The sequence below is a fragment of the Oryctolagus cuniculus genome, chromosome 11 (genome assembly GCF_051225735.1).
Source record: "Oryctolagus cuniculus isolate XC-2025 breed Fujian yellow rabbit chromosome 11, ASM5122573v1, whole genome shotgun sequence".
In the NCBI taxonomy this organism is placed as follows: domain Eukaryota; kingdom Metazoa; phylum Chordata; class Mammalia; order Lagomorpha; family Leporidae; genus Oryctolagus; species Oryctolagus cuniculus.
The window spans coordinates 112,548,181-112,574,631 of NC_142877.1; the positions used below are offsets into that span (position 1 = coordinate 112,548,181).

Consider the following 26,451-nt stretch of genomic DNA (forward strand, 5'->3'; position numbering starts at 1 on the left):
CATCTGGGGAGTAAACCAGCAGATGGAAGGTCTCTCTTTCTCTCTCTCTCTCTCTCTGTCTCTCTCTCTCTCTCTCTCTCTCTCCCTTTCAAATAAACAGACAGATAAATAATGGACAGATAAGATGCACTCTAGCTCACCTATGGCTTCCTCCTGCTCTTCTTCCTAAGGCTCAACCCTTTCCCAAGCAGATCAGGCCCTGTGTGATCTGGTCTCCATAAGGAGGACCATAACCTCTACCACATTCTGCTTTCCCCTTCTCTGAGACTCTGATCTCGCTTGCTTTCCTCTCCCACACTTCTTCCAAAACACCCTGCTCCCTCTGTGTAGACTCCCCTGTCTTTGCCCAATCTCCATTTCCCCTTCTCAGCTCTTAGCTCAAGAAAGCCTTCTTGGGTTCAACAGTATCATCCAAAGCTCATGTCCATCTACAATCCTGAAATTAGATCCCATTTGGAAATAGGACCTTTATAGATGTAATTAAGTTTAGATGAGGTCATAGTGAATTAAGGAAGGCTCTAAATCCAATGAATGGTGTCCTGATAAAAAAAGGGACAGGTCGCATGTTAACTGTGTGACAACATAAAAGTTGGAGTGATGCAGCTACCGGGCGAGGAACAGCAAATATTTCTGGCAGTTACCAGAAATGGGGAAGAGGACTCTTCCCGACTCCCTTCAGAGGAAGCATGGCTCTGCCAACACCTTGATTTTGGACTTCTGGTTTCCAGCATTGTGAGAGAATGAATTGTGGACATATGAAGTCACATAGTTTGTAGGAGTTTGCTACAACAGCCCTGGAAAACTGATGGATCTTCCTTGATCCATGCCCTCCCGCCCAGCTCATTCAGAAACACCCCACCCCTGCCCCTCTGTGTACCATCTCAACTCCTCTCTGGCAGAACTTAGCAGTTTGTAATTATGTATTTATTTATGTAATGTTCTCATGGATGTTTGTCTCCCTATAAGATTATAAACTCTATTCTGCTAGGGAGTCTTACTAGTTTTAAATAACCTTTAAATTATCAGCATTTATTATGATGTAAGGGTTTCAGTAAATGTGAGTCTATTAATTCAATCATTCTCAAGCTATATCACTGATAGGTAAAAGACTTGGAGCCAGTGCTGTGGTATAGTTGGTTAAGCCTCTGCCTGTAGCACCAGTATCCCATATGAGTACTAGTTCGAGTCCCAGCTGCTCCAGTTCCAATCCAGCTCCCTGCTAATGGCCTGGGAAAGCAGTAAAAGATGGCCCAAGTACTCAGTCCCCTGCACCCATGTGGGAGACCCGGAAGAAGCTCCTGACTCCTGGCTTTGGATCTGTCCAGCTCTGTCCATTGCAGCCATTTGGGGAGTGAACCAGCACATGAGAGACCTCTCTCTCTGTCTCTCCCTCTCTCTGTAACTCTGCTTATCAAATAAATAAATATTTTTTAAAAATTAAAAACTGGTAAATGACTGTAAGAAGTGGGTAAGTGACCGAAAAAAGTGGAAAATAAAGAAGTTACCAGAAGCAGAAGAGAGAGAATCTGGTGGTATGGAATCAATAGAAAAGTCTCAGAAACAAGCCGGCGCCGTGGCTCAATAGGCTAATCCTCCACCTTGCGGCGCCGGCAAACCGGGTTCTAGTCCCGGTTGGGGCGCCGGATTCTGTCCCGGTTGCCCCTCTTCCAGGCCAGCTCTCTGCTATGGCCAGGGAGTGCAGTGGAGGATGGCCCAGGTGCTTGGGCCCTGCACCCCATGGGAGACCAGGAAAAGCACCTGGCTCCTGGCTCCTGCCAGGATCAGCGCGGTGCGCCGGCTGCAGCGGCGGCCATTGGAGGGTGAACCAGCGGCAAAGGAAGACCTTTCTCTCTCTGTCTCTCTCTCTCACTGTCCACTCTGCCTGTCAAAAAAAAAAAAAAAAAAAAAAAAAAAAAAAAAAAAAAAAAAAAAGAAAAGAAAAGTCTCAGAAACAATGGGACTTGAACGGTCGCAATAGAAGAATCCTTCAAAGTGATATGCCTGAAACCAATAGCTTTCCAAACTCTCTGAGACCAACAGTAAGCCATGCATCTTACAGCATGACGCTGTACATGTATTCATGTGTGGGTACCATAGAAACAGCACCCTAAAGAAGCAGTTTTTATCCCACCATGCCAGTATGCCCTGACACGCTTTGTTCTACTCTGTTCTATGCCATCCAATGTCTTTCTTCCTCCCCATCCTCCTCCTCTTCAATCTCCTCTCCTAATTTTACTGCTGGAGTGAACCCATTAAATTCATTTCACAGCCAACTTCTGGGCTGTTACTGGGAGTCCTAGACTAACAGCGCCACAACAGCAGAGATTACAGCAATTTTATTCACATTCATGCCCCTCTTCCTAGAGTCTTGGATAATTCCTTGACACACAGCCATTACTTGAGAAAGCTCTGCTGCATAAATAAATGTGTCAAGAGTTTTATCTCAATATATTGGCATCTTTTAACACGCTCTCTCTTTTCCCATCAGAAGCTGTAAGACTATTCCTTTTTCTAAACCTTTCAAATCGACTATCTTCAAGCCCAAGTAAGGCACCAAATTGTATTTTATTATGTTCAGGGCTCGTTTTCATGCTATTAAACCACTCAGTCATTTTCTATGAGCTGAAATGCAAATCTAATAATTGGATGCCTTCATTTAAAATTGTTCATTCTATTTATTTTGATTGTATAATTCACATGCATCTAACACATACAACATGTCTGAAGACAGATAAGCTTAATATTTCCAGCCTTATTTTTGAGTTTTCTTTACCCCCTGAAATCAAATACACCATGTAGTTCATCATCCACTCAAATATGCCATGATACCCTTTCATGTCCCATATGTCTTGGAAAGCCGTCTGCTCTATCTGGAATTCCAAAAAAAAGCCCTTTCTATAGTTCATCAGTTGAAGGGCAAGTTCCTCTTCATTGTAACAGACTAACTTGACAGTAGAATCACCCCCTATCCAATGTGGCTGTGTACACAAAACTCTTCATGTACATTTTCACAGTTTGAGCTAATATATATACTTCCCTGTATTACTTTTTAGTTACATTTTGTTAGCTATATTCCCCCTTGCCTAAGAGGGACGTAAATGAATGGAATGTTATTGATCTTCATCTGTATCTCCAACACAACACACAGAAAGCAGTGTTTGTTCTTATTATTGTTCGGTCCAGCTTCTGAAACATGCAATGATTATTAGACTTTTTTAGCGCTTCGCCCGTTGACGTCTTTTCACAGTGTTAGCCCCCTAGCAGATGTCTGCCCAGTTGAAATCCCCACTGGTTTAAGATCCTAATTCTCTGCATATTTTGAAATCTACACAGAAAAAAGCATCATCTGTTATTTTGATCTGAAAATCTCTAACCCTCTAACCTTCTTTCTCCATTGAAATGAGACTTTAATAACTTGAATTTTTTATCATGTGAAGTTTTTCAAGAACATTAAGTTCCTGTTCTGGCAGAAGGAAGCACATTGTGTTTTTGTTTTCTCTGGGCCTGGCCACGCTATTTAATTCTGTCTGGAGCTCTTCTCACCCCCCTCTTCCTCCCCTTCCTCCTTCTCACCCCATGCCTCCTCAGTTCATCTGTCCCTACTCCTTGTCACTTCTTTGATCAAATGAGCTCATCCAGACTCCTGCAACACTTTTATTTTCCCTTTTAATCTCACTGAAAATACCCCTTTTTTCATTTCGCTCATTTAACCCGTATTTACTGAGAGTCCATATTGTACTCAGCATAATATAAACAATAAACAAAACAAGCCCTTGCCTATTAAGGGAGTGAAATCTTTTCCAGAGGGAACAACGAACACAAAAATGGATGACAATGTGATAAAGTCCAATCGAGCAATGGTTATGGAGATGCACAGGGTCTCCTGGAACAGTGAACATCTAAGGTAAGATACTGGTTGGGGGTGGGGGTAGAGAATGAGCCTGGCATATCAGAGGTACACGATTACTCTTGTTCTCCCGTAAAACATGAAAATTGTGTTATAATAACAAAATTATTTGGGGACCAGCATTGTGATACAGCAGTGAAACCACAGCCTAGAATACCGAGATGCCAATTTCAGAGCACTGGTTCGAGTCCCAGCTTCTCTGCTTCTGATCCAGCAGGTGCTAATGTGCCTAGGAAAGCAGCAGAAGATGCCCCAAGTGCTTGACACCCTGAACCCACATTGGAGACCCAGATGGAGCTTCAGCGTGGCCCAGCCCCAGCCACTATGGTCATTTAGGGGCTGAACTAGTGGATGTCTGTCTGTCTGTCTCTGTCTGTCACTTGCCTTTCACATAAATAAATCTTTAAAAAATGTTTCTTTTGGGAAGATATAATTTGAAGTAGAAAAATTCATACTCAAAATTATAAAGCTGCTTTTCCTCCAAAAAAATCAGAAATACAAGCGTTTTAGTAGTTCAAAGTTGGTCATGTTATTGCAAGCCAGGAATAATAAATGGCTTAAAAAACGATTCAAAGCCAGGTTTCAAAGTCGCTTGTTTCCCTTTAATTCACAAGTAGTCTCTCCTGTTGCCCTTCACCATGGTCCTGCAGTTTTGCGTGTAATACATACCTGAGTAAACTAAGAAACCCCTGGAGCTGCTCTTGTGGCTCGGGGGTTAAACTGCTGTTTGCAGCACTGGTGTGCCATAACAGAGCCCTGGTTTGAGTTCTGGCTGCTCTGCTTCTGATCAGCTCCCTGATAATGTTCCTGGAAAAGCAGCAAAAGATGGCCCAAGTACTTTCCTACCCACATGGGAAACCTGGATGGAGTTCCTGGCTCTTGGTTTTGGCTGGCCATTGTAGCCATTTGGAGAACTAACCAGCAGACCGACTCTCTCTCTCTCTCTCTCCTCCCCTCCTCCCTCTCTCCCTCCCTCTCTCCCTCCCTCCCTCTCTCTCTCTCTCTCTCCTCCCCTCTTCTCTGTCACTCTACATTTCAAATAAATAAGTTAATTAAAATAAACTTAGAATCCAAATATCAGAAGTAGTATTTTTTAAAATAACAAAGGAGAACCTCAGTACTTATTTTTTTTGACCATGCAGTACTAATTCCCAATGGTGGTGTAACCGATAGAGGTCTATGTAATGCAAGTTATGTATAATTAATTAATGGTTTTATAGCCATTTTGCATCTTGATGATTCCTGTTGTATGAAAAGACCTGCGGTTTAGGCCGGCACCGTGGCTCAATATGCTAATCCTCCACCTAGTGGCGCCGGCACACCGGGTTCTAGTCCCGGTCGGGGCGCCGGATTCTGTCCCGGTTGCCCCTCTTCCAGGCCAGCTCTCTGCTGTGGCCCGGAGTGCAGTGAAGGATGGCCCAAGTGCTTGGGCCCTGCACCCCATGGGAGACCAGGATAAGCACCTGGCTCCTGCCTTCGGATCAGCGCGGTGCACCAGCTGCAGTGCACCAGCCATGGCAGCCATTGGAAGGTGAACCAACGGCAAAAGGAAGACCTTTCTCTCTGTCTCTCTCTCTCTCACTGTCCACTCTGCCTGTCCAAAAAAAAAAAACCTGGGGTTTAGTGTGACAGAAGCCTTGTTTCCCTGTGGGTGTGGGTGATCTGGAAGGGAGTGCTATCCCAGAAACCTACGTCATAGATCTGTGTTACGTAAGCCAGTTCCATCCGTACATTTCATTCTTGTATGCAGTCATGGGTCCCATCCTTGTGCAGCCCATGACTATTGAAGTCCACAGCTCTTTCCATGGCCCAAACTCGCGCTTCACTCTCCTCCTTGTATCCCGTATTAGTCAACCTTTCACTACTGTAACTAAAATATCTGATAGAAATGTCCTAGGAAGGAAGGTTTCTCTCTGCACACAGCTGTGGAGGTTCAGAATCCAAGATCAAGCATGCGGCTTGGGGGACCGCTTATCTGGCATCTGTCAGGACATAAAGTTAAAGGGGGCTCACACACCAAGACAGGAAGGGAAGAGAAACAGATAGTACTGTTGACTAATTCAGGAGACAGGAGAAGAGTGAAGTGCAATCACGACACACCAAGGGTTGGGGCAACTACAGGTGAATTTCTGGGGGACAGAACTCGGCCCAGAAAACCACATGACTAAAAGATGTAAATCCACATCATCCACTCAGCTTTGATTAGTTAAATTAGAAAGGTGCCGTTGGAGGTCCATGTTTCTAACGTTGCTGTTCGTCTCCAAACTGGCTCCAAAATCCAGTAGAGAATAGGTCTTTATTTCTTTAGGTTGTTCAAACTGTAGCCTATCTACTCAGAGATTTATAGAACTGTGAAGAGACATGAAAAGGATTCTGTATTCTTCTAGATCAATGTTTCCCAATCAAGGTGCCATAGGTCACCAGCTTTTTTGTGACACCGTAAGTGGTGTCCATAGGAAATATAGTCACAAAGGTTATGGCGGTCTTTGTTCTCTAACCTCTCTTTCAGTGTCACCAGACATACTGGTGTAAGAGGTAGGTTTCCCCAAAGCAACCCACGGGCCTTGTGTAATCTGTCTCCCACTCTGACTTCTCCACAGGACCCTTTCCAGCTGAACCCCAATTAGCCCCATGAAGAACTGAAGCGTCTCCCATTTGGGAATGTTCTGGATCACACTTGTCAAACTTCAGTTTCCTGGTGCATCATTTTCACCTGCGTCGGTCTTACATCCCTCTCAAGTTTCAGTTTAAAGCCCTCTTGATCGGTGAGTCTGCTTTTAACAAAAACTCTTTCTGTCCAGTAGCCCCTAGAGTAGAAGGTTATTATTCTAGTTTTTCAAAACATGGTTCAGGAGATCATGACCTATTTCTTTTAAATTCTCTATGTGGGCCAGCACTGTGGCATAGTAGGTTAAGCCTACGCCTGCAGCACCAACATCCCACATGGGCACCAGTTGTGTCACGGCTGTTCCTATTCCGATCCAGCTCTCAGGTATGGTTTGGGAAAGCAGTAGAATATGGCTCAAGTGCTGGTCCCCTGCACTTTCTTTTTTTTTTTTTTAAACTTTTATTTAATGCATATAATTTTCCAAAGTACGACTTATGGATTACAATGGCTTCCCCCCCATACCGTCCCTCCCACCCACAACCCTCCCCTTTCCCACTCCCTCTCCCCTTCCATTCACATCAAGATTCATTTTCGATTATCTTAATATACAGAAGATCAGCTTAGTATACATTAAGTATGGATTTCAACAGTTTGCTCCCACACAGAAACATAAAGTGAAAAATAATAGATGATTTTTTTTTAAATGATGATGAAATCAGAGCAGACCTATTGTCATGTTTAAACCCAGTGAGAGTCAAGTTGGGAATTGATAATTTCTTTTTTTTTTTTTTTTTTTTACAGAGGATCAGTTTAGTATGCATTAAGTAAGGATTTCAACAGTTTGCACCCCCATAGAAACACAAAGTGAAATATATTGTTTGAGTACTCGTTATAGCATTAAATCTCAATGTACAGCACATTAAGGATAGAGATCCTACATGAGGAGTAAGTGCACAGTGACTCCTGTTGTTGACTTTACCAATTGACACTCCTGTCTATGGCATCAGTAATCTCCCTATGCTCCAGTCATGAGTTTCCAAGGCTATGGAAGCCCTCTGAGTTCTCTGACTCTTATCTTGTTTAGACAAGGTCATAGTCAAAGTGGAGGTTCTCTCCTCCCTTCAGAGAAAGGTACCTCCTTCTTTGAAGACCTGTTCTTTCCACTGGGATCTCACTCGCAGAGATCTTTTGCCAGAGTGTCTTGGCTTTCCATGCCTGAAATACTCTCATGAGCTTTTCAGCCAGCTCCGAATGCCTTTAGGGCTGATTCTGAGGCCAGAGTGCTATTTAGGACATCTGCCATTCTATGAGTCTGCTGAGTATCTCACTTCCCATGTTGGATCACTCTCCCCTTTATTTACTCCATCAGTTAGCGTTAGCAGGTACTAGACTTGTCTATGTGCTCCCTTTGACTCCCAGTCCCTTCACCATGACCAACTGTGAACTGAAACTGATCACCTGGAACAGTGAGATGGCATTGGTACATGCCACCTCGATGGGATTGAATTGGAATCCCCTGGTATGCTTCCAACTCCACCACTTGGGGCAAGTCAGCCTGAGCATGTCCCAAATTATACATCTCTTCCCTCTCCCATTCCCACCACCATGTTCAACAGGGATCACATTTCAGTTAATTTTCAACACTTAAGAATAACTGTGCATCAATTACAGATCTAAACCAGTCATATTAAGTAGAACAGATAAAAAAACTACTAAGAGGGATAATGTATTAAGTTGTTCATTAACAGTCAGGGCTATGCTGATTTCCCATAGTGTCCACCTCACTCCAACAGGTTTCCCTCTTGGTGTTCAGTCAGTCGTCACCGATCAGGTCCCCTGCACTTTCATGGGAGACCTGGAAGAAACTCCTGGCTCCTGCCATTTGATCAGCCCAGCTCCAACTGTTGCAGCCATTTGGGGAGTGAACTAGTGGATGGAAAAGCTCTCTGTCTTTCCCTCTCTCCATCTGTAACTCTGCCTCTCAAGTAAATAAATAAATCTTTAAAAAACAAACAAATTTTCTACACCACCCATCCTCACACTTTCTTTCCCCCTCTGCATCACTTTCCTTTAGTGGGAGAAAAAAGGAATTGTTAATATCTTGTGTCTTGAGGGCCTTCAATGTTCTTTCCCAGACAACAAGCTATGACTATTAGAGAAAAAATTCAAGCTGTTTAAGGTCACATCAATTGCCCACATATCCTGTAAGAAGTGGGTAGTGGCTGCTGGGGCAGGCGCTCAGTCACTGCAGGAAGTCAGCTCCCCACCAGACTGTTTCTGATGTGTGCAAAGCCACCCCGCACAGCTCAGCAGCCTCCCAGACCACCCACACCACTTATCTCCTGTCCTTGGAAGACGTCTCAGATCCACTCCTGTGCTTTGCAGGCGTGAGCAGCAGTAGCTGTGTCAGAGGTGCAGCTGTGCCTTTTGCAGGCAGAGCCTCCGACCTACCATCGCGCCAGCCTCAAGGCTTCCTCAGCCCTGGCTCTGCTCCGCTCCACACTTCTGGCCAGCCCCACGACACTGGTGTTCAATACTCTATGTTTCCACTGAATCAATCAGCCTCAATCTCTCTCTCTCATCTCTCTCTTCCTCTTCCTCTTCCTCTCTCTCCTCTCTCTTCTTCCTCTCCCTCTCACATCTCTGTCTCTCTCTCCCTCCCTCTCTCACTCCCTCCCTCCCTCCCTTTCCCTCCCCTCCCTCTTCCTCTCTCACCTCTGTCTCTCTCTTTGTCTTCCTCTCCTTCCTCTTCCTCTCCCCCTCTTCCTCCCTCTTCCCCCTCCCTCCCTCTTCCTCTTCCTCTCTCTCCCCTTCCTCTTCCTCTCTCTCCCTCCCTCCCTCTCGCTCTTCTCACTGCCTCTGTGCATTATCCCTCCCATCCAGACAGGGACTACTTCATCCTTACTGATAAGAGAGGAAGGAGGAGGAAGGGTGGGAGCATGGGGGGAGGGAGGGAGGGGAGGGGAAGATGGGAGGTATCACTGTTTTCCTAAATCCGTATACATGAAATTTGTAAATATATATATAATATATGTATATAATTGAAAAAAAAAAACAGAAAAACTAATAAAAGTAACACAGAGAGCCCAGCACTATGGTGTAGTGGATTAAGCCTCTGCCTGCAGTGCTCCCGTTCATGTCCTGGCTGCTCCTCTTCTGATTCAGCTTCCTGCTAATGCCCTAGGAAAGCAACAGAAGATGGCCCAAGTCCTGGGGCCCCTGTACACAACTGGAAGATCTGGGAAAGGCTCCTGACTCCTGGCTTCAGATCGGCCAAGCTCCAGTCATTGCAGCCATTTGGGGAGTGAACCAGATGGAAGACCTTTCTCTCTGTCTCTCCCTCTCTCTGTCTATAACTCTGTCTCTCAAATAAGTAAACAAAATCTTTAAAAAAAAAAAAAAAGTAACACAAAAAGAAATCTCTAAAACCTTTCACATTCTCCCCAGTAGGGTACCCAGTTAACATTTATAGAAACCATAACCGATGAGTCTTCATGCAGAAAGACAAACATAACTCATTCCCTGATGGTCACTGCAGCTCTGTCTGTACCTCTCAAGCAGAAAGATGAAAGACAGTCTTTCATGGCACTTGCCAAACCTCCCTGCTCTTAACTACTGAGGCAAACCCTGGTTGCTCATCCTTGCGGCCGCTGGCATCCCGGTAGGGGAGAGATTCATGAGTGCATGGTCTCATGGTTTTGAGACAACCTGGCCAATTTCCACCTACTCTCTACCCTCCAGCCCCTATACATTTGATCATTCAGTATTTATTAAACTACGTTAACCATTAAATAATTTGAATATTGTCACAACTCTCATGTGTGAATGTAAATGCAACAATGGTAAGTGTTCACATGTTATAATGTGCACTTGTGCACTTGTGTATCTTAACTTGGAACTGTGTTCTGAATACCTTCTCACTTCATTCAGACACAGTTGGAAGAACATAGAAGAACATGAAACCCCATGATTGGTTCCAGACTTCCTTTCCTCTGCCATAGAGCCATGCAGAGTAAGCTGGAATCAGATTAGGAGTCTTCAAAAAGTTTATGAAAATGCATATATGAAGAAATTGACTTTGAAAGATTTTATATAAAAATAAACTTACCTCTTAATTCTCTGTTTCCAAGAAATTTTTAAAGTACTCTTGCAAAACTATTTCAAATGCAATAAAATTTGAATACTAACACAAAAGTGTACTAAAATGATAAGATGCTATACATATTAAGTTGACATTAATGTTGTGGTCGATTGGTATAGCAGAACACATTTTAAAAATAGTTTATCACATAATTATTAGTACATAAAGATATTTAATTTCTTATGTGAAAAAGGCAATCATAGATCATCTCATCCCAAGGAAAACTAAAATTTGCTATTGTCTTGCTAGATCCAGGAGACCAAAATTACACCCTGGTGGTTGCTGATGGGGCACTTTCCTGATGGAAATTAATATTTGTCTTGTCAGTCAATCTGGAAAACCAATTGATCCAAAGTCAGGAAATAGACTGGGATTTTTAAACAGAGAGGGGAGGAGTTTTATTCTTCCTCTCTGGGGTTGAAAGCAGAAACACTTGTAGAGAGGAGTGGTCCGGATCACTTAAAGTATGATTCCTGGACATGTGGACAGATCTAGGCATCAGTGACACCAGAACTAGAGGCAGCAGTATCAGCAGAAGCATAAAGAGGTGACCAGTTTTCAAAACAGACAACCATTGTATAGCCTGTTTCAAAGGGCTGATCAGACCCCTTGCTCCAAAGAATTAGAAAAGCAGCCAAGATTGGCATTTTGGAATATGAAAAACAGTTTATTCTTCCTGAGGCCAGGGAGCAGTCATCACCATCAGTCCCAATGGAAACAACAGGGTCTAGCTCTTTGTCACAAGAACAAACAATAGAAAAGGAAGCAAAATTACAAGGAAATAGGGCCTGGTAGATCAGAGAAACTTACCTGCCCATGTATGTACAGATTTTTTCTCAAGAAAAAAAATCTACCAGGCTGGGAGTTCTCCTGTGGGGAAAAGTAAACAAAGTGAGAATCTGACTTCCCCACGGATTCTGGCATCAGACCTGTCCCAGGCTGCTTTGTGGTCCCGCCCCCACAGGCTCAGGCTCTAAGTCTGTCTTCATGGATCCCGGTATGGACCCACCACCTGCTCATGTACCCCAAAAGTAGACCTTCCCAGATTGTCTGGAAGGCTAACCAGTGGAGGATTTTCCTTGCTGAATCTGGTCTGTAAAGACTAGAAGAGGTGACTACATTTCCAAAAATGCAGACACCAAGGCAAGGCTACCAGAATCCTGATGAATAAAGGAAATATGTCATTACTGAAAGAAGAAAAAAAAGCTCCAAACAACCAGCCATACACAATTGAAGGTGTAAAAACTGATAAAGAATTCAAAGTAATACTAAAGGAACTCAGGGGGACGGCACTGTGGCATAGTAGGCTAAGCCTCTGCCTGCAGCACCAGCATCCTTTATGGGTGCCAGTTTGAGTCCTAGCTGCACTTCTTCTGATCCAGCTCTCTGCTTATGGCCTGGGAAAGCAGTGGAGGATGGCCCAAGTGCTTGGGCCTCTGAACCCATATGGGAGACCAAGAGGAGGCTTCTGGCTCCTGGCTCTTGGCTTTGGATCAGCCCAGCTTTGGCTGTTGCTGCCATGTGGGGAGTGAACCAGAGGATGGAAGACCTCTCTCTGTCTCTGTAATTCTGCCTTTAAAATAAATAAAATAAAATCCTAAAAAAAGAAAAAAGGAAAAAAACTCAGTGAGCTTTAAGAAAACACAGAAAAACTTTCAAACAATATTAGAAAAACAATACATAAAAAGTTCAATAAAGAGACGGATATCATGAAGAAGAAACAAAGGGTAATTCCAGAGCTGAAGAATATCATGATGGAAATTCAGAGCTTCAACAGCATAATCAATTGGAAGAAAGAATCAGCCAACTCAAATACAGCTCATTCAACATTATTCATTCAGTGGCCACCAAAGGAGGAGGTACTTTACTCCGCAGGGAGGAGAGAATTTCCACTTTGCTTATGGCCTTCTCAAACTAATGGATCCAAAATGCTTCCATAGCTGAGACAGCTCCTGTCAAGAGCCTCGGGTGATCACTGATGTCATACATAAGTGTTAATTGTTAAATAAAAACAAAAGTCACTGTGCACTAAATCCCCATACAGGACCTCTGTCCCCAGAGAGTTGCATCATGAGACTTAACAGTAAACTTGTTCTCGAGAATCACTTCCTTCTACTGTATCGAATGGAGGATATTATGATGCCTCATAAGATATAGCTATGTCTAAGAGCTCACAAAAGATGTATCATCTTTGGATTCTTTAATGACAATTAAGTTTCTAGAAGGAAAGGAGGAGGAGGAAGGAAGGGAGAAGAGGAAGGGGAAAAGTGAAATCACCTTTGAGAAGCAGTAACAGAGGACAGCCTTTTCTGGACTGTTGGGGAACAGCTCTTGGTTTTATTTTTATTCTATTCTTTTTCCCTTCTTTCTGTTTCTTTTTCTTTCTTGGACCAAACAGGAAAGGCAGGAGGAAGAGGGTGGAGGGAGCGGGTAGGAACACGGGTGTGGTGGGAAGAATCACTATGTTCCTAATGTTGTAATTATGAGATACATACAAATAAAAAATATTAAAAACAAAAACAAAAGTATTCAGTCAAAGGAATAAAAAGAAAAAAGAAAGCCTACAGACTTGGGGAACCCTATCAATGTAGGTGTTATTGGAGTCCTAGAAGCAAAAGAAAAATCAAAAGGGGCAGAATGTTTATTTAAAGAGATATGACTGAAGAGTTTCCAAATCTGAGGTGGGAAATGGTTATACAAATTATTAATCTCAGAGACACCCAGGTAAGTTGAGTCTAATGAGGTCTACATGGGAATACACTATAATTAAATTACCAAAGGAAAAGACAAAGAGAGATTTTGAAAGTAACAAAAGACAAAAAAGTCTTGGGGGTGGGTATTGTTGCACAGTGGGTTCATCTGCCACACAGACCACCTGCATCCCATATTGTGGTGCCGCTCTGAGGCCCAGAACCTCCACTTATGATCCAATTTGCAACTAATGCAGTCTGGGAAGCAGCAGAGGGGAGCTCAAGAGCTTGGGTCATTGCCCCTCCCCTGGGAGACCAGACGGAGACCTGGCTCAGCTCTGGCTGGTGTGGGAATTTCAGGAGTAAACCAGTGGATGGAAGATTTTTGCTTCTGTGTCTCTTTCTCTCATTGTCATTTTGCCTTTCAAGTAGATGAAAATAAATAATGAACACTAAAAATGAAAAGACTCATATATAAGATAACTCTCATAAGGCTCTCAGAGGTCCTCTCATGAGAAGTGTTGCAGGCCAGGAAAGAATGAAATAATATGAGGAGACTTCCAAAATTGTATGGAACAATGGAAATAAAAAATAAAATATAGTTATAAACTTTATTTCTCAACATAAACTCGATGAAGTTCAAGAAACTTTGATAAGCAATGATACCATTTATATAGTCCATCCCTATGGAACTGAAGGTTCTGAGAGTTCAGCCACACAATACAATCTTTTTTCATTATTAGCTGAAGAAAAATGGATGTCCTTTAAAGATTTTTTGAAGATTGGGAAGCAAATGAATTTATAAGGAACCAAATCAGGTAGAATCCCAATTGCCCACAATAAACTTGTCAGGAAGCATCAATGATTTCACAATTCTTCTACTCTTGCTTTACCATAATTTCAGTGAGTTTTTTGGCTTGGATTTTAGCAGAATTCATGTTCCTCTTCTATGGGCCCAGCTATAGTTTGAGCAGAATTTGACTCCAAAATTCAGGCAGATGTTTTAGACTCAAAGTGATAAGCTACTAGTACAGAATAGTTGAAAGCAATCCAATTGAGTAGTTAAAGGTAGTGCCTAGTGGGAAATCCTTAGCTCATCAGGTATATACCATGAGAATATCATTCTCATAAGGAGATTGTTTAAATAGGACTGAGCAGGCCTAGCCATTCTCTCTCTGTTCCCTGGACCACCGTGTGATCCTTCCTCCCCAGCAGGTTCTCTGTTGACACATGATGCTCTTTGCCACTGCAGGAATTGACCAGCAAGAAGTCTACACACAGGTCCAGCCAGTGGGGTCACCTCCTCTGGGACTCTGATCCTCCAGAACCTCAAGTCAGACTAAATCTTTCTTTATAAAGCAAGCATCTGCCATTGAAGTGATGAAAAGCTAATGTAGGCTCTTCTCAAACTAGGTCTTCTTCAGACATGTTCTCACAAGAGGTATTTTGGTGTAATATTTTTTTAAAATCGATGCCTAGTTTTTCCATAATACCCATTTTTCATGAATTTTTGAAGATACATATACAGGCAAATATAAGATAATGTAATCATTTTTAATTCTATCCAATATATATCATCTTCAATAGATCAAAAGACATAAATTCGACATCAAAAGGAGACATGATCCAATTAAAAATAGGCAGGTAATATGAATAGACATTTCTCAAACAAAGATATGCGAATGGCCAAAAAGTTCATAAAATTGCTCAACACCACTCGTCAGGGATGTGAAGATTAAAGCCACCATGAGATGTCCTCTCACCCCCAGTGAAATGGTTCTATCAAAAAGACAAGAAATGACTAATGCTGGCAAGAATGTGGAGAAAGGGGATCTCGTACACAGTCCCAGTGGGAATATGAATTAATACAGTCGCCATGAATAACATTATGGAAGTCCCTCCCAAGTTTTAAATATAACAACCATATGATACAGAAATCTTATTAATGGATATATAGAGATAAATTTAAATTAGCATATCAAAGAGATATGTTTATTGCAGCACTCTTCATTATAGCCAAGATAAACAATTAACAGAGGTTGTCAATCAACAAATAAATGAATTAAGAAAATTTGATTTGTGCACAATGAATATTATTTGGTCATCAAAATGGATGAAATCCTGTAATTTGGATTAACATGAGTGGATCTGAAGATCATAATATTAAATGAAATAAGCTATGCTTAGAAAAACAGCTGCCACATATCTTCATGCATGGGTGAAATCTAAAAAAAGCTGGGCTCATGGAAGTTGGGAGCAGAATAGAGGCTACCAGAGACTGGAGACAGCAGGAGAAAGAGTAGCATGGAGAGAGACTAGCTAACAGGTGCAAAACAATAGCCAATCATAGAAATATGCTCTCATACTCTATTTTACAAAGGGTGATTATAGTTAACAGTATTGTTTCATTTCATTCAAAATAAGCTCAAGAGGGGATTTTGAATGTTGTCATCATAAAGAAATGGTAAATATTTGCAATGATGCATAACCTAAGTATTCTAAGTTGATGAGTACAAAATGCACAAATGTACCAAACATACATTCTACTGCATAAAGATGTGCAATTGTTATCTATCAATAGAAATAAGTAAATAAATAAATATTTAAATTAAAAGACAAAAGTATGAAGTATAAGTACAACCACAAAAATTGGCTCAAGGATACACAATATAAAAATAAATAAATTCTGGTATCAGAAGTATGAAGTAGGGGCCAGTGCTGTGGCTCAGTGGGTTAACACCCTGGCCCGAAGCGCCGGCATCCCATATGGACTCCAGTTCTAGTCCCATCTGCTCCTCTTCTGATCCAGCTCTCTGCTGTGGCCTGGGAAAGCAGTAGAAGATGGCCCAAGTTCTTGGGCCCCTGCACCACATGGGAGACCTGGAAGAAGCTCCTGGCTCCTGGCTTTGGATCGGCACAGCTCTGGTTGTTGTGGCCAATTGGGGAGTAAACCATCGAATGGAAGACCTCTCTCTCTCTCTCTGCCTCTCCTCTCTCTGTGTAACTCTGACTTTCAAATAAATAAATAAATCTTCAAAAAAAAAGAAGTATGAAGTATTGAGAGGGTAAAGTAAAAGAATAGTGATTTTTGTATGTAGTTTAAGTTGTTATCAGTTCAAAATATTCTGCTATCACAAGAAGGAATTTTATGCAACTTTCACAGGAACCTCAAAGCAAAAACTATAGCTGTAACAAAAAAGATAAAAAGAAAAGTGTGAAAACTTATTACCACAAAAATACATAAGATTACAAAGGAAAATAGCAAGAAAGAAAAAAGAACTATAAAACACAAAGCAAAAAAATTGACAGTAGTAAGACCAAACCCATCAATAAAAAGACGAAGTGGCTGAAAGGGATAAAAATAAGACCCAACTATATGCTATCTAGCATAGAACACACACAGGCTTACGGTGATGGGATGGGGAAAGGTATTTCATACAAATGGAAACCAAAAGAGAGCAGAATAGTTGTATTCACTTTAGACAAAGTAAATGTTAAGTAAAAACTGTTAGAAGAGACAGCAAAGATCCTTCTATAAATAGGATTTATCAATTTAACAAAAAGATACTGTAATTACAAATACATATGCACCCAGCACTGGACTGTCTGAATATATAAAGACAATATTAACAGAACTGAAGTGTCAATTTGTTAAGTCAAAAACAGGAGTCACTGTGTACTTACTCCTCATGTAGGATCTCTGTCCTTAATGTGTTGTTCAATGTGAATTAATGCTATAACTAGTACTCAAACAGTACTTTATACTTTATGTTCTGTGTGGGTGCAAACTGTTGAAATCTTTACTTAGTATATACTAAATTGATTTCCTGTAAATTAAGAGAGCTGAAAATGAATCTTGATGTGAATGGAATGGGAGAGGGAGCGGGAGATGGGAAGGGTGCAGGTGGGAGGGAAGTTATGGGGTGGGGGGGAGCCATTGTAATCCATAAGCTGTACTTTGGAAATTTATATTTATTAAATAAAAGTGAAAAAAAATAAAACCTCTCTGTCTCTCCCTCTCTCTCTGTGTAACTCTGCCTCTCAAATAAATAAATAAATCTTTAAAAAAAGAAATTAAAAATATAACACCATATGATCCTGCAGTCTCACTTCTGGGTATGTAACCAAAGGAATTGAAATCAAGATCTTAAAGAAATATTAGCATTCTCAACTTCAAATCAACATTATTCATAATATCCAAGACATGGAATCAATACAAACGTCTGCTGGCATAAAAATGTATAAAGACAATGTGATTTATACAAACAATAAAATATTATTCATCCTTTTGTAACTTTTTATCACATGTATGAACCTGAAAGATACTTTGATCAGTGAAATCAGACACAGGACAAATACTATACAAGATCATGTAGATGACAAATCTGAAACTGCAAAATTCATAGAGACAGAGTGCAGAATTAATGGTACTTACCAGGAGCTGACGTGAAACAGAAATGGGAAAGTACTCATCAAAGAGCACAGGGTTCCAGATAAACAAGATGCGTAAGTCAGGAGATACACTGTGTAGTGTGATGTCAATAGTTCCAGTGCTCCACTATGTACTTACGGATTTGCTTAGATGGGAGATCTTAAGTTTTCTTGCCACACAAAAGTAATAAGAGGGATGAGAGGAAACTTGGAAATTTATGAATAGGTTTATGACATAAAGATTATAGTGATGGATTCATGAGTGCATGCTTATCTCCAAACCCATCAATGTCTACATTAGTCATGTGCAGATTTTCATGTCGACAAATGACTGATAGGCATACAGATGACAGGCAAAAAGTGAAACGTGTTTTAAAGAAAGCCTAAAGCCAAGTTGTGGTTACCAACAGGTGACATCATTAACCAGGACGTTCTGCTCAGCTATCCATAACTGGTCAATTCAACGACTTGAACTCACTGCGTTCTTTTCAGGCCAGCTTGCCTTCAACCTCTCTCTAGACTCAGGCTTCTTTTGCCTGTCATGAACTCTTAAGAAGATCTCGTGGTTTCTTAACTCCATTGTCAGAAAAAAAAAAGAAAACCTTTTCCCTGGTATTAAAAAAACTGTAGCCAACAAAAATATAGAATCTCCAACTGTCAAACAGTGTAAAACCTTTCTCTGCCCCCATATAAGGTCAACCTTAGGTTAAGCAGCTGAAATGGGAGGAGGAAGGGTAGTTCCCTTTTCTCTGTTTCCCTGGCTTTTACGTCTTTTTCTACCACTCACCAGCTACTGTTTGAGAGCCCTGCAGTTTTAAGAGGGTGAGAAGCTCTGAGATGACACATACTGTCTGAGTTTTGCATTGGAGCCCTACAGCAAAGAGGGATCTCCAAGGTACTGCTTTTGTGCCTGTCTTTGTAGGTTCTCTATTTACTCCCTGGGTCAGTGGGTCTTCTCAACCACCATTCCCTTGACACCTTCCTCTCAGCTCCATGGTTTCCAGTTGTCTGGTCCTGTCTTCCAGTTACCTCCCCACCTCCCACCTGGTAGTCATTTTGAGGAAGGTCCAACTTGTGACCTCCAAGGCATACTCCCTCCAGAGCGGTCCACGTTTGACTCTCCAACAATACACCTGCACCCTTGACTGCACATCTCTCAGGGTCCAGGCCCTTCCCGTAGCAGTTCTCCGTGCTCTCTTGTCATCTGGGGAAGCTTCAGTCTAAGCTCTCAACTTCAGCCTCTTCAAATGCGAATCAGATACCAAGTCCCACACTCTACAACTCCAGAGAACGCCTGCCAAGCTCATCAAATGTCTTTGTGAAGCCCTCCTTGTTACAAGGGCAACCATCCCCCTGCTCTTTGGGGGTGCGGTGAGGACTCACAGCTCCTGGACAGCTGTTTCTCTCGAAAATCTTCACTCTTTAACCTTTCCAAAGTCTTTTATCCCATTTACCTCCCCTAATACTGAAGCTGGAATTGTACTGGACTAGAGCGAGAATAAACAGGTTCATACTCATGGAGCTCACATCCCTTTAGGATGTGGAAATACCAGGGATTATTGAGTTGTTCTTGACTTTGAGGTCTACAAGAAAATAGGAAGCATCTCATTTAATTCTCCTTTATATAAAATGTAGAATAAACTATTGGCAAATCATTCACGTGTGCATAGGTAAATATAAACCTCATTAACATCTCAGATAACTCAATTTGGGGAACCTAGGCAAAGAAACTTCTGATTAGCTCGCACCAGATAGGAGTTGGTCCAATTTCATTCTGAAAACAACACTTGCCCAGATAAGCTTGGGCTGAATGATCCAAAACCTCTACACCATTTTGCCGAAATTATTCTTTAGACTGCAAAGTTGGCATGTCCTCCTAGCAGAGGAAATTGGATTTGAATTGCTCAGCTCTATCTGGAACCAACAAATCACAATTATATAACAGTTGTTCTGGGCTTCTAATGATGTCAATGGATGGGGAACATGTAAAGCACAGTTGTCGTACTTAGAGATGTTACCGAGGACCCTAATCTCACCGTCAGGAGACTGATCAACTCACTCAACAGCTCCACCCACACCTAAGACGCAGTCTTTTTACAGCCTCTCTGGGAGTTAAAGAACACACACTCTGTCGGGGGGATAAATTAGAGAAAGGTCATAAGCTGGGCAGGTGTACACTTCCACGCTGCCGATGAGCTTGGTCTAGACTCAGCCATAGATCACTCCTTTGGACGATACCCTGAGTGAGTTACGAGTGATACAAGTGAAAATGGTGGTCTCAAACCTATTTTATTCACTTTGAATTAATATTTCTACTGTACATATGAACATGAATATATGCATATGTATAATATGAAAGTATTTATAAAAATGATACTCCTTCATATAAAAATTCTCTTTACCCACCTCCCAAAAACTTTATATTGTATCTCCTAAACATCTTTTAAATGGTTGTGATTATAACATGTATATGCCTTTATACACTTAACATAACATTATTATACAAGCTTTTATCATGTTCTATGCATTTTTATTAACACTGCTTTATAGGGCTCATCATAGATATCAGCCAGAAAGATATCATCAAATCCTACAAAACTCAGGGAAAGGCCAAAGACCACTGAAAATGAGGAAAGAATTCAGGGGACTGTCTTTCTGGAAAAGATTAAAAGAGAAAAACATATATACAGATAGATGTTTTGGAAGCCTGTGTTTTGGCAAGTATTTCCCCAGGGTCAGAGTGCAAGTCTTAAAAGGACTTAGGAATGACGTTCAAGAAATCTTGTACTTGCTATGGTCCACAGCTCTCCCCACTTGCCTGAAGTTGGATCAAAAAGTGCCTCGCCGGGCCAACTCATGCCAGCTTCTCAAAGCCAAGGATAGTATTTTATCCAAATATTTTGCTTTAAAGTCGACTGAAAGTCAAGCTTTAAAAATAGCAAGAGGCATTTTGCAAACCTAATTAGTCTCTTCTGAGATGCTCTGGGTGCCCTGAGTACCATCAGCCTGTATTCAGCAGACAGGAAGTAGGGGAGGTGGAGCACAATAACCCACCTGCGAGCTTCCAGGCAGTGGAAAGGCAGCCTGTGATGGCTCTCGGGGGGACGAGCAGAGAGCCGCCCCACTCACTCACCTGTGTGAAGGAAACTGAAGGTGAAGTCCAGGGGCAGCCTTGATGGAGAGCTGCTACGTGCAGAAAGCTGTGTTCAGCATTTCCAGCTTCTTTGCCTCCCTCCCTGAAGTTACCTCTCCAGAGGAGTTCCTCATCCCCACCTTCTCCCTCCCTTCTCACTACCAACATAAGATCTGCAGAGGGACACATTTTGCCAGTTCCCCTTTTTCCTTTTTTTTTTATTGTCATTGTATTTGAAAGGCAGAGAGATATAGGGAAATCCTGCACCTGCTGACTCACTGCCCAGGTCCCACAGTAGCCAGGGCTAGGACAGGGCCATGCAAGGAGCCAGGGGCTTCGTCTGGGTCTCTCATGTGCATAGCAGGGACTCAAGCACTTGAGCTATTACCTGCTGCCTCCAGGAAGCTGGATTAGAAGCAGACTAGCTGAGAATCCAAGCAGGCACTCCCATATGGACTGTGGGTGCTCTGAGTGGCAACTTCCCTGCCCCAAATGCCTAGGCTCTCCTTTTAAGGAAAATTCTAAGCTGTGCATCGGAGGACTCCAAGGGATTGAGTGAGTTCTGACCAGCCCCATAATTCCTTCTGAACTGTGGCAGTGACTTGTACACTTGAGAGATCCTTCGTGCTTGCGTTTATGAAGAAAAATACTATTAGAAGTATTCCACCCTCAGGCACAAGGATCACCAAAGGCTAAGGTTATAGGGAAAGGAAGCAACAATTCTATAAGTGTAGTTTTACTTCCAGTTTTCCAGCCTTGGACTCAAGTTTTCTGACTCAAGGGGAGACGGCACCATCACAGGCTCTGGCTTACACAACGTGAGTTTTCACTCCGTAAGGTGCTGTCTTCCAGGTGGCACCATTGGCAAGTCTGCAGTAGAGCACCTCCAGCAGCTTATTAAGCAAACTTCTCTGTGTTGGATCCCGGTAGATGTGAACTCATTGGTATATTTCTTATATCATAAAATAAGTTTCCTGATCAGAGGCATACAGTATGGGACACTATGGCCGTAGATAAAACATTTATGGGTCCATGATTGGTGGTGCTAGCTGAGGCACTGCAAACAAGGGGGTAAAATTTATCTTTCAAATATACTCACATCTATGTCTATACCCATAAACACATTCCCTTGAAGACAAATTGCCACTTCTCCACTAGGAAAGAAGCCTAATGTAATCAATCCATATTAAGGTGACTGGCTTGTTCCCCGAGGAAAATTATCATATCAGAAGGCTAGCAATGGCCTTTGTGGCTGGCAAATTGGACAGTCAGTGGTGACGATAACAAAATAAGCCTTCATAGGACGAAGTCCTTATTATGCCAAGCCTCAAAAATATATAGATTCCCAACTGATGGTGTGTCTTTCCTTGCTGTGGGAAGTACAAGATGCAGCTACTTGCATCTCACTCTTAAGGGAATTTTTTCAAACCACTGGTCCCAGAGGAACCTTATCAATATGTCAGGCTCCTGAATTTTCCGTTTTCCATTTTTCCCTCATCCTCTGGCAAGCATATGTCTCATAAGGTATGTAAATTACTTGATACTTGGCTCACTGAGTCCAACTAGCAGCATTCTTTAATATAACGGACTAACACGATGGTCCATAGGCTATTAAGTTACCCAATTTACTCCATGACAATATTAAAACAGGAAGCAGGAGAGCTATCATAATCCCATGGTAAGATAATGTTTTTAACTCCTGTCCTAGCCACACGAAAGCAGATTGCTTCCAATTACCTTTATCTAGGAACATCGGAGATAATCAAATCTTTGCTATATCAACAGCTATGTTCTAGATGTCAAAGGTTACAGTGATTTGTTCCAGTAAACATCCCTCATTCTGAACCATAGCTACACTTGGTGTCACTGTCTCATTGTACATGTGTGTGATAATCCGGTCACTCTTCAAGACTATTTGGATTTTGCATCATAGTGTCATGTTAAGCAGAATTACCATCCCTGATTCTTTCATGTGTTTTGGTGGCATTTATGGCCACAATGCCCCCTTTGGGTATGGAATTACTTCTTTATTTGGAAGTAATTGTGGGTAGTTGTTTACTATAAAAATATCTTTCACTTATGGGTCAGTGAGTCATATAGGGATTCTAGTAGTTACTAAGTTTATTTATTCTCAATTGCATTCCCAATTTCTGTTGCTGAATAATGAATCACCATAAGTTTAGTCACTTAAAACACTCCTGTTTATTATTTCACAGTTCTACAGATGAGAATTTCAGACAGGCCAAACTGGATTCTCTCCTTGGAGTCTCCCACATTCAAAGCCCATTCTGTTCACTGGGCTCTTTCCTGGAGGTTCTGGGGAAGAATCCTCTTTCAAGCTCATTCCAGTCGATGGCAGGAATCATTGCCTTGCAACTGGAAGACCAAGGGCTTCATTTCCTTATTGTCTGAGGACTGTTCTCTGAGTCTAAAGACCCTCGAAATGTGGCACCTCCACCATCAAAACCATCATCAAAGCCATCAAAGAATCTCCCTTGTACCTCAAATCTTTGAGTTACTCTTTGGCAAGTAGCCAGAACAAAACACACTCAGAATCTGAGTGGCTCAAGTGAATAATTAGGTCAGTCCAGGTAATGTCCCTGTTGCCACACGATGTAAAATAACAGGGGAATGACAGTTCATGGTAGTCACAAGTTCCACACTCAGAGGGAAGGACATTATACAAGCACAAGGGTCATCGGGAATCATTCTTAGAATTCTACTTTCGTGTTCATTACATCCATGGTCTAGGAAAATATCCACAATATGAGTTCACAACTAGGCCCTGTAAGATAGACTCCTGCTAAGACTTAATTCCTCACCTAACTTCCATAAGCTCCACTCTGAGTGGGGTATTTTACATCTCTGAGGATTAGGTCTAAGCTCAGAGTCAATAACTTCCCAAGTTCACAGTCACCTGGAAAACAGCAACGCATCCTTCAGAGGAAGGCTTGGGAGGAGGAAGATGCAATATGCAAGCTTTTTAAGGGTCTTTTCTGAAAGGAGCCTGGTTTCCCCTCAAGTGAGGGTCTCTTATGAATAAGCCAGCATGGGTAGCAATGGGAATAAGGTCATGAATCCCCAGTACGCACTCAAGTCAAGCTTACACCCATGAGAGCTAAAACATTTCCACTTGTATGTCAAGAATCACCCTAGAGGGCTGCATTTCTATTTCATTACTAGGGACCCATCGATTAATCAGCCATCACCATAGTTTCCTACAGATCAAAGCAATCTGATTGGTACTCTATTCCTATAGCTTAATTTAGGATTGAACCCACACAGCTTTAACAATTAAGCTACGACATCAGGCCTCTACAATACTTGGATCATGTTATTCCCTGAAATCTGCCCAACTTCACTGCAGCATCTCCCATCATCATCATCACAGCTTAAGTAACTCAACCATCACAGAGCTTTTAAAGGACTCCTTCGTCTTCGCCAAGAAAGTTCTAGTGTTCGAATATCTTTGACAACATAGAAGGTGCTGTTCAATCCAGTGTTCAGTGTTCAGCAAATCCAGGAGATCGTTAATGACATGCTTGGTTTCTTATGACAACAGATTAAATCTGAAATACTAGAACATTGTACCCCATTGCCAAATTTGTTCTGACCTAATCTTGTATTTTGATCTTCTTTATCTACAACTCTCTAGTCAATTATTGTATTGTCATCCAGACTTCTGCTGATAATAATTAGCAAGACACTGAAAATATAACTGTTTATAGATATGGTAAAGATAACTACAAATGCTTTGCTGTTTGTATTAGTGTGCTGGGGCTATCATAAGAAATTGCTACACACTGGGTGGATTAAACAGAAATTTATTCCTCAAAGTTCTGAATACTAGAAGCCCAAGGATCAAGATGTTTTCTGTATTGTTTTCTTCTGAGGCCTCTCTCCTTGGCTTGTAGACATGCATCTTCTTGTTGTCTCTAATTGGTCTTCTTTGTATATGTGTGTGTGTGTCTGCGTCCTAATGTCCTCTTCCTAGAAGGACACCAATCACCTTGGATTAATAAACTCATCTAACCTTAATCACCTCTGTAAAGAGCCTGTCTCCAAAGACAGTCAGTCTGGAGTGCAGGAAGTTAGGACTTCCACTTACGAATCTGGGAAGGATACAATTCAGTCTTTGACACAACCTCTTTCACAGAATAACTGAGGTTGGTCATTCCTCATCTTAAATATTGATGCTGACCCTGTGATCCGATTTGGATAACAGAATATTTTGTAATAAACACTGTATTTTGTAATAAACACTGTATAACTACCAAAGCCAGTCTTTCAGAAATTGCACCCTAAGATTTTACCTTGGCTCACCACTTCCACCTCTAATCCACTCACGGGGTCAGAAATCCCACCACAACTAAAGAGGTCACATGAAGAAAGGCCCATCCTGGGATATTTCCAGCCCCAGAAAAGCTCCTAACAGAAGAACTGCCTAATTGAGTCCTAGCCAACCTGTAGAATCTTAATAAACCATTGTAGTTAGTTCAAGCTAGTCAGTGTTAGGATAATGAGTTACCCTCTCCACATTCAACTAAAACAAGTTAGTGCCTTCCACAGTAGCCCTTCGACTTCTCCATCTGGCTGTCCAAGACTCTGACTGTCATTATGGGTCTAGAGGCAATGAGAATGGAGGTAGATGCTAAGGAGACTCCAGCAACTGTGCAGGGAGCAATTATTGAAAACATTTTATACGTGGGAAGTCAGCTCCTCAGACAGGGAATATTCAGGGGGATGTCTCAGTTGCAGCTGCATCAGTCCAAAAATCCCCATCCCAAATTTCTCAGGGTCTCATGTGGTCATCCATGCCCTTGTCTTAGCATAGGAGATACAACAGATGTTAGCTCTGCAGTTCCACAGCCCTGAGTCGGTCTGTGAGCTTGAGCCTGAGAAGCTGTAACTAGACATAAGGAACTCATTTAAAGTGACCATAGGGGCTTTCTGATTTTATCCCTGCACCCTCTAAGGACATTCAGGTCTTGCAATTCATCCTTTTCTTTGTCTACACTCTTGAGTGCCACCAGATGCAATCTGTTCATATCACATCCTGGAAATCTCTATTGTTGCCATAGTGACTAAGTATCTCTGTCCTTTGATCTCCCAACATCTTAGCCTCCACCAGCACTCTCTCTATGCTAACCACCAGCAATAATGTAAGCAACTGATGCCAACACATGCCATGGATTGCTAGTGTCTCATTTCCCCCAGCAAGGAGGCTATCAGAACACTCATCAGACATGTCGGCAGTCCAATCTCTGAAACCCATTTGACCGGTTCTGGTGCAGTCACAGTATCGGCCAGGGCCCTGGCTAACAGTATACAGAAGGGACTATTTAAAATGCACAGGCAAAAGCAGAAGCAACAACATAGAAGGGTGAAGCACCCAGGAAGGAAGGGGTAACGCAGAAGGAAGCTGTAACCGCTCCTAGGTCAAGAAGGGACAAAAGATGAGAAGAGCTCCCAGTCCTGGCAGGTGCTGAAGCCATAGAAGAGGTCTGATCAGTTGGAACCATGACTTTCAGGAGAAAGGCA

General features: G+C 42.0%; 1 long non-coding RNA gene across 16 annotated transcripts in view; it reads right to left on the reverse strand.

Moving 5' to 3' along the window:
* The window catches only part of LOC138844427 (uncharacterized), a 204,726-nt gene that overhangs the window by 169,717 nt on the left and 8,558 nt on the right, over nt 1-26,451 (reverse strand). For 13 of the 16 annotated variants that reach the window (XR_016216311.1, XR_016216314.1, XR_016216313.1 and 10 more), the window contains exon 2: nt 11,467-11,526. The exons of the other annotated variants lie outside the window; for them this stretch is intronic. This is a non-coding gene — a long non-coding RNA (uncharacterized LOC138844427). The remainder of the gene's footprint in view (nt 1-11,466; nt 11,527-26,451) is intronic. 16 annotated transcript variants of the gene reach the window in all.